Genomic DNA, 7,923 nt, shown 5'->3' on the forward strand with positions numbered 1-7,923 from the left:
TGTGTCTTCTTTCGTAAAGACAGAACCAAAGTATTTGTTCAATTGGTCTGCCATTTCTTTGTTCCCCATTATAAATTCACCTGATTCCGACTGCAAGGGACCTACATTTGTCTTCACTAATCTTTTTCTCTTCACATATATATAGAAGTTTTTGCAATCATTTTTATGTTCCCAGCAAGCTTCCTCTCATACTCTATTTTCCCCCTCCTAATTAAAACCTTTGTCCTCCTCTGTTGAATTCTAAATTTCTCCCAGTCCTCAGGTTTGCTGCTTTTTCTGGCCAATTTATATGCCTCTTCCTTGGATTTAACACTATCCGTAATTTCCCTTGTTAGCCACGGTTGAGCCACCTTCCTTGTTTTATTTTTACTCCAGACAGGGATGTACAATTGTTGAAGTTCATCCATGTGCCATTTCCTATCCACCGTCAACCCTTTAAGTATCATTCGCCAGTCTATTGTAGCCAATACACATCTCACACCATCGAAGTTACCTTTCCTTAAGTTCAGGACCCTAATTATCTGTGTCACTCTCCATCTTAATGAAGAATTCTACCATATTATGGTCGCTCTTCCCCAAGGGGCCTCACATAACAAAATTGCTAATTAGTCCTTTCTCATTACACATCACCCAGTCTAGGATGGCCAGCCCTCTAGTTGGTTCCTCGACATATTGGTCTAGAAAACCATCCCTAATACACTCCAGGAAATCCTCCTCCACTGTATTGCTACCAGTTTGGTTAGTACAATCTATATGTAGATTAAAGTCGCCCATGATAACTGCTGTACCTTTATTGCATGCATCCCTAATTTCTTGATTGATGCCATCCCCAACCTCACTACTACTGTTTGGTGGTCTGTACACAACTCCCACTGGCGTTTTCTGCCCTTTGGTATGCAGCAGCTCCACCCATACAGATTCCACATCATCCAAGCTAATGTCCTTCCTTACTATTGCGTTTATTTCCTCTTTAACCAGCAATGCTACCCCACCTTCTTTTCCTTTCTGTCTATCCTTCCTGAATGTTGAATACCCCTGGATGTTGAGTTCCCAGCCTTGGTCACCCTGGAGCCATGTCTTCGTGATGCCAATTATATTATATTCATTAATTGTTGCAGTAGTAGTAGGGCAAGATGGTAGTGAGCATACACATTTTTGGCAGTTTGTGTGTTTATGTATTTTTCAAAGAAGCCTCCTGTTATCTCTCTCATATGATTATTAATGTTTGTAACTTTCCTCTCCCAGAGAGGATATTAGATGTGTTACAGATTGGCTGAATGGTTGTCTGAGAACAAGGCAAGGGACCATGATGGGCTTTATTGCGTCATGCAGGTGGAAGGTACAATCTTTACTGGAAGAAGTTGGTGATGATCTAATGCCTGATAGTACATGCTGTTGGTAGTGAAGTGTCTGGCCCCCACCTCCTCTTGATCTGGGCTTCTTTGTTGTTAGTGAGAGATTGGTCTCCAGCACATTCTTTGTTTTCACTTTTTATTATTGGAAGACCCAAATTATGGAGAATGCAGCAAGATCTACAGCTCTGGAAACCTTTGCTGGACTATAATGCAGACCTTCCCCTAACATGTATAGGCAATGGTAATGTGACTTTGGATGGTCCATTCCACAATGATCCTGGTAGCGTCTAAGGCCTCATTGAACATGCTTTCAACCTCTGTCTTTTAGTTCCGAAAAGGTGTCATCAGCCAAAGTTGAAGTAGGTATCCCTGTTACATTACTCTGCCTAAACAGAGCTGGTAATATTAACAGGTCCCAACATGAAAAATAAAGTAGAATGTTCACAATCAGAAAGCTTTTGCTCAATCAGCACAACAATTTTTTAAGGATTAATTAAATAACTTAAATATATAAAATCTGCTTACAACTGCCTTCACAATGTGTAATAAAGAGTATTAAGAATTCCAAGATGCCCACAGCAGCAAATCTTGGATGACATTCAAGCTTGGGCTGATAAGTGGCAAGTGACATTTGCATCACGTAAATGCCAGGTAATAATTATCTCCAACAAGCGAGATTCTAACTGTTATGTATGAAGAAAGAGTCTGACTGGATACTGTGAGCTCAAAGTAAAGTGCGACCTTAGTCTTTTATTGCAGGTCTCCAGAGTGCCTCTCCAACCTGTGAGGCCTTCTTAAGTACCCATGCTCCCAAGGGATTATGGGATCCCTTGGGACTCCAGGGGATGAGCCCTCTGGTGGCTGTACAAGATAAATACAAGCTTACATATATAACAACACTCTGCCCCCCCACCTCCCCCCCCCCCGCCCCAAAGTCAATAGTGTAACTATTTACAAGGTGAGATGATCTGGGGCCCTTCTTTCCCTGGTTGATCGTCTCGGTGCAGATGCTGGTATTGTTGGACCCTCGCTGGGCTGCTGTACAGCTGGCCTTGCTATGCTGCCTGGTGTGGTGAGTCCTGCTGGGCTGCTGAGGATACTGGGTTCTGCTTTGTGTCCAACCGTGGTGTCGGTTGCCACTGGTGTGTATGTTGGGGGGTCAAAGAAGGTTGGGTCCAAAATGGGTTGCTCAGGATAGTCCGTGAATCTGAGTTTGATTTGGTCCAAGTGTTTCCGGTGAATGAGTCCATTTGAAAGTTTGACCCGAAACACCCTGCTCCCCTATTTGGCCACAACAGTGCCGGAAAGCCACTTGGGACCTTGTCCACAATTCAATACAAATACAGGATCATTTGATTTCAATTTTGCGTGACACATTTGCGCTATCATGATATGTACTTTGTTGAAGCCGCCTGCTTTCTACCTGTTCATGTAAATCAGGGTGAACTAATGAGGGCCTTGTCTTAAGTGCACTTTTCATGAGCAGTTCAGCAGGTGGGATCCCAGTGAGCGAGTGGCGTCTCGTGCGGTAGCTAAGCAGGACTCAGGATAGGCGAGTCTGCAGTGAGTCTTCAGTTACCCTCTTCAAGCCCTGCTTGATGGTTTGCACTGCTCTCTCTGCCTGACCATTGGACGCTGGTTTAAACGGGGCAGAAGTGATATGTTTGATCCCGTTGCGGGTCATGAACACTTTGAACTCAGCACTGGTAAAACATATCCCATTGTCGCTCACAAGGACATCGGGTAATCCGTGCGTGACAAACGTGGCCCGGAGGCTTTCAGTGGTGGCAGCAGATATGTTTGCCAACATTATCTCACATTCAATCCATTTGGATTACACATCTACAACCACAAGGAACATTTTACCCAAGAACGGGCCTGCATAGTCGACATGGACCCTAGACCATGGTTTGGAGGGCCAAGACCATAAACTTAGTGGGGTCTCCCAGGGTGCATTACTTAACTGCGAGCATGTGTTACATCCGTGCACGCAGGACTCTAAGTCCGCATCGATACCGGGCCACCACACGTGGGATCTGGCTATCGCTTTCATCATTACGATGCCTGGGTGGGTGCAGTGGAGGTCACTGATGAAGGTGTCTTTGCGCTTCTTGGGAACCACTACCCGATTTCCCCACAGAAAGCAGTCTGCCTGTATAGACATTTCATCTTTGCGCCACTGGAACGGCTTTACCTTTTCCTGCATTTCCACTGGGACACTGGACCAGCTCCCGTGAAGCACACAGTTTTTAACTAGGGACAGTAAGGAGTCCTGGCTCGTCCAGGTTCTAATCTGTCGGGCTGTGATGGGTGATTGCTCACTCTCAAATGCTTCCATAACCTTGACTAAATCTGCGGGCTGCACCATTTGTCAGACAGGAAGCAAAGAGTAGGAGTAAATGGGTACTTTTCAGAATGGCAGGCAGTGACTAGTGGGGTACCGCAAGGTTCTGTGCTGGGGCCCCAGCTGTTTACACTGTACATTAATGATTTAGATGAGGGGATTAAATGTAGTATCTCCAAATTTGCGGATGACACTAAGTTGGGTGGCAGTGTGAGCTGCGAGGAGGATGCTGTGAGGCTGCAGAGCGACTTGGATAGGTTAGGTGAGTGGGCAAATGCATGGCAGATGAAGTATAATGTGGATAAATGTGAGGTTATCCACTTTGGTGGTAAAAACAGAGAGACAGACTATTATCTGAATGGTGACAGATTAGGAAAAGGGGAGGTGCAAAGAGACCTGGGTGTCATGGTACATCAGTCATTGAAGGTTGGCATGCAGGTGCAGCAGGCGGTTAAGAAAGCAAATGGCATGTTGGCCTTCATAGCAAGGGGATTTGAGTACAGGGGCAGGGAGGTGTTGCTACAGTTGTACAGGGCATTGGTGAGGCCACACCTGGAGTATTGTGTACAGTTTTGGTCTCCTAACCTGAGGAAGGACATTCTTGCTATTGAGGGAGTGCAGCGAAGGTTCACCAGACTGATTCCCGGGATGGCGGGACTGACCTATCAAGAAAGACTGGATCAACTGGGCTTGTATTCACTGGAGTTCAGAAGAATGAGAGGGGACCTCATAGAAACATATAAAATTCTGACGGGGTTAGACAGGTTAGATGCAGTAAGAATGTTCCCAATGTTGGGGAAGTCCAGAACCAGGGGTCACAGTCTAAGGATAAGGGGTAAGCCATTTAGGACCGAGATGCGGAGGAACTTCTTCACCCAGAGAGTGGTGAACCTGTGGAATTCTCTACCACAGAAAGTTGTTGAGGCCAATTCACTAAATATATTCAAAAAGGAGTTAGATGAGGTCCTTACTGCTAGGGGGATCAAGGGGTATGGCGAGAAAGCAGGAATGGGGTACTGAAGTTGAATGTTCAGCCATGAACTCATTGAATGGCGGTGCAGGCTAGAAGGGCCGAATGGCCTACTCCTGCACCTATTTTCTATGTTTCTATGTTTCTATTTCCACCCCCATTGTGGGCAATGGCAGCCTGCTGAGAGCATCGGCACAGTTTTCTGTGCCTGGCCTGTGGCGGATGGCATAGTTGTATGCGGACAACGTGAGCACCCATCTCTGGATGCGGGCCAATGCATTAGTATTTATCCCCTTACTCTCGGAAAACAGGGATATTATGGTCAGTTTCCAATTCAAATTTTAGCCCAAACAGATATTGATGCATTTTCTTTACCCCATAGACAAACACCAACACTTCTTTTTCAATCATGCTGTAGGCTCTCTCAGCCTTAGACAGACTCCTGGATGCATAAGCAATCGGTTGCAATTTTGCAAAATCATTAGCTTGTTGCATACACACCCGACGTCATACGACGACGTATCACATGCTAGTACCAAATGCTTACATGGATCATACAACACAAGCAATCTGTTTGAGCATAACAATTTTCTAGCTTTTACAAAGGCATTTTCTTGGCTTTTGCCCCAAACCCATTCGTCTCCTTTACGCAGTAAGTCGTGCAGTGCTTCTAACAGTGTGCTGAGACCAGGTAAGAAGTTACCAAAATAGTTCAGGAGTCCTAGAAATGACCACAGTTCCATCACGTTCTGTGGCTTCGGTGCGTTCTCAATTGCCTCCGTCTTCGAATCAGTGGGCCTGATGCCGTCCACCGTGATTCTTCTCCCCAGGAACTCCACTTCAGGCACCAGGAAAACGCACTACGAGTGTTTTAACCTGAGCCCCACGCAGTTGAGTCGACTAAGAACCTCCTCCAGGTTCTGCAGATGCTCGCTTGTGTCCCAACCTGTAACCAAGATGACGTCCTGGAAGACCACCGTGCGTGGGACCGACTTCAGTAAGCTTTCCATGTTTCTCTGGAATATCGCTGTTGCTGATCGAATTCCAAATGGGCATCTGTTATAAATGAAGAGACCTGTTGATGCAGGTGAGGGCCTTCGATGATTCCTCCAGCTCCTGCGTCATGTAGGCCGAGGTCAAGTCCAGCTTCGTGAACGTCTTTCCTCCCGCCAGCGTAGCAAAAAGGTCGTCGGCCTTTGGTAGTGGGCATTGGTCCGGCAGAGAGAAACGATTGATAGTTACTTTGTAATCACCACAGATTCTGACGGTGCCTTGAGGACAGGAACAATTGGACAGGCCCACTTGTTGAATTCGATCGGCGAAATGATGCCCTCTTGTTGCAGCCGGTCTAACTCGATCTCTACCCTTTCTCTCATCAGGTACGATACTGCTCTCGCCTTGTAATAGATGGGTCGCGCTCCCGGAATTAGGTGGATCTGCACTTTTGTTCTTTGGAACTTCCTGACGCCTGGTTCAAACAGCAAAGGAAAGTTGTTTAAGACCTGGGCACACGAAGTGTCGTCAGCGGACGAGAGCGCTCGGACATTGTCCCAATTCCAATGTATCTTTCCCAGCCAGCTCCTGCCGAGCAGCATAGGACCATTGTCCGGTACCACCCAGAGTGGTAGTTTGTGCACCGCTCCATCGTAGGAGACCTTTATCGTAGCACTGCCGATTACGGGAATCAGTTCCTTTGTGTAAGTTCTCAGTTTTGTGCGAATTGGAGTCAAGACTAGCCTTGAGGCCTTGCTGCACCACAATTTTCCGAAAGTCTTTCTGCTCATAATGGACTGGCTCGCACCCGTGTCCAGCTCCATTGACACCAGGTGTCTATTCAGTTCAACATTCAATATTATCTGGGGACACTTAGTAGTAAATGTATGCACTCCATATACCTCTGCCTCCTCGGTCTGAGGCTCTAGTTCTCCGTGATCCACCGTGGATCTGTCCTCCTCTGCAATATGGTGGTTTGCAGGATTAACAGGATTAGCAGCTCGCCTGCACACTCGTTGGAGGCGTCCCAATGTTCCACAGCCCTTGCAAATGTACCCTTTGAAGCGGCATGAATGGAAACAATGATCACCCCCGCAGCGCCAACAAGGTGTTGATGGCCTTGCATTCATCACCCTTGATGGTGGACTCTGAGACATCTGCAGACGTACAGCTGCAGACATGTGGGGCCTGCACTGTATGTTGCAATTTGAAAACAACATCACTTTGTTCACAGTACCTATAGCAGCATTCGTGTGCTGAGAGATTTGCTTAGTATTGTCACTGGTGGCAATGAATGCCTGGGCTATCGCTATGGCCTTACTCAAGGTTGGGGTCCCTACAGTCAAAAGTTTGTGAAGTATCGTTTCATGGCCAATGCCAAGTACAAAAAAGTCTCTGAGCATGTTCTCCAAATGTCCTTCAAATTCGCAATGTCCTGCAAGGCGTCTTAGCTCGGCGACATAACTCGGCACTTCCTGGCCTTCAGACCTTTTGTAGGTGTAGAACCGATACCTCGCCATCAGTACGCTTTCCTTCAGGTTCAGATGCTCCCGGACCAGTGTGCACAAATCATCGTACGATCTCTCTGTGGGTTTTGCTGGAGCGAGCATATTTTTCATGAGGCCATACGTTGGTGCCCCACAGATGGTGAGGAGAATCACCCTTCGTTTCGCAGTGTTCTCTTCTCCTTCCAGCACGTTGGCCACAAAGTATTGGCCGAGTCACTCCATGAAGGTTTCCCAATCATCTCCCTCCGAGAATTTCTCCAGGGTGCCCACAGTTCTCTGCATCGTTGGGTTCGTTATCTATACCTCGTCGCCAGTTGTTATGTATGAAAAAAGAGTCTGACTGGATACTGTGAGCTCAAAGTAAAGTGTGACCTTAGTCTTTTATTGCAGGTCTCCAGAGTGCCTCTCCAACCTGTGAGGCCTCCTTAAGTATCCGTGTTCCCAAGGGATTATGGGATCCCTTGGGACTCCAGGGAATGAGCCCTCTGATGACTGCACAAGGTAAATACAAGTTTACATATATAACACTAACCATCATCCCTTGAAATTCAATGGCATTACCATCATCGAATCCCCCATCATCAACATCCCGGGGGTCACCATTGACCAGAAACTTAACTGGACCAGCCACATACATGCGGTGGCTACAAGAGCAGGTCAGAGGCTGGGTATTCTGCGGCAAGTGTGTCACCTCCTGATCCACCAAAGGCTTTCCACCATCTACAAGGCACAAGTCAGGAGTGTGATGGAATG

Source organism: Pristiophorus japonicus, chromosome 8 (assembly GCF_044704955.1).
Source record: "Pristiophorus japonicus isolate sPriJap1 chromosome 8, sPriJap1.hap1, whole genome shotgun sequence".
Taxonomy (NCBI): domain Eukaryota; kingdom Metazoa; phylum Chordata; class Chondrichthyes; family Pristiophoridae; genus Pristiophorus; species Pristiophorus japonicus.